The 1,062-nt window shown below is 41.6% G+C and overlaps 1 non-coding gene across 1 annotated transcript; it reads right to left on the bottom strand.

The window, feature by feature from the left end:
• Nucleotides 1-302: 302 nt before the first annotated feature.
• Nucleotides 303-375, bottom strand: trnak-cuu (transfer RNA lysine (anticodon CUU)). Its single transcript has one exon. It is a non-coding gene; the product is annotated as a tRNA-Lys (tRNA).
• Between the last annotated feature and the right edge of the window lie 687 nt (nt 376-1,062).

The raw sequence follows: 1,062 nt of genomic DNA, 5'->3' as shown, positions 1-1,062 counted from the left end.
CTTAAAACCACCAAATCCCACCAGGGGTCTTGAAACAATAACTCTCAGAAGAAGAGCCTTTGTCAATTTTCAGAAAGTGCCTGCACCATGGATACGGAGACTAAATTGCACTACTCTATTTATTACGCTAACATGTAACCAAGCACACAAGCTGGGCTAAGCAACATAACACCTGGATCATGTGATGAAGCACATCCATGCCTAGAGGGCCTTGCGAGTTGTACTTACATGTACCCTCTCAGAAATGAAGATGCTTTGCAGCTTGTTTCCCATTCTTGTGCAGATCCTTCTAAAATGTACATCGCCCAACGTGGGGCTCGAACCCACGACCCTGAGATTAAGAGTCTCATGCTCTACCGACTGAGCTAGCCGGGCCTGTGAGACAGAAAAATACATCATCTAAAAACGAAAAACATTGCACTGCTCTATTTATTATGCTAACATTTAACCAAGCACACAAGCTGGGCTTATGTTACACACTGCATGCCCACGCTGGTGATCCAGGTGTAAGAGGATTTTATTTTTATAATCAGAAATGCTGCAACCAAACAGAAAACAAAAGACAGTCTATGAGTTCTCAAATACGCTCCTGTAACTGTGACTGTCTCTGATATGACTGAGCGGACTTCCTTAACCAACGGTTTTACAGCGTCAGTCATTCATATTACTGTACGTGTCGGCTAGCGTGCCGCCATGCTAACTTCGCGGTTGAAGCTAGTTTTAGCTGCCCTTCCTTGTACCGCTTAATACACATGTAGAACATAACTGTAACAAACAAATGTCAATACCTTTAACATCAATACTTATCTCACCTGCAACCAAACAGAAAACAAAAGACAGTCTGTGAGTTCTCAAATACGCTCCTGTAACTGTTACTGTCTCTGATATGACTGAGCGGACTTCCTTAACCAACGGTTTTACAGCGTCAGTCATTCATATTACCAGGCCGCTACCGCCACCTATTGGTGAGAAGTATTATAACTAATAAGTCAACTTCAACAGAAATCAGGTGAGTTTTCTCCTATTTACACAAGTATTAAAAATAATAATTATAATCACAAA

This window comes from Seriola lalandi, unplaced genomic scaffold (assembly GCF_002814215.2).
Source record: "Seriola lalandi dorsalis isolate HSWRI2012SDOR001 ecotype SW California unplaced genomic scaffold, Sedor1 jcf7180002054563, whole genome shotgun sequence".
NCBI classification, from domain to species: Eukaryota; Metazoa; Chordata; class Actinopteri; order Carangiformes; family Carangidae; genus Seriola; species Seriola lalandi.
This window is presented reverse-complemented; position numbering and strand designations above follow the sequence as displayed.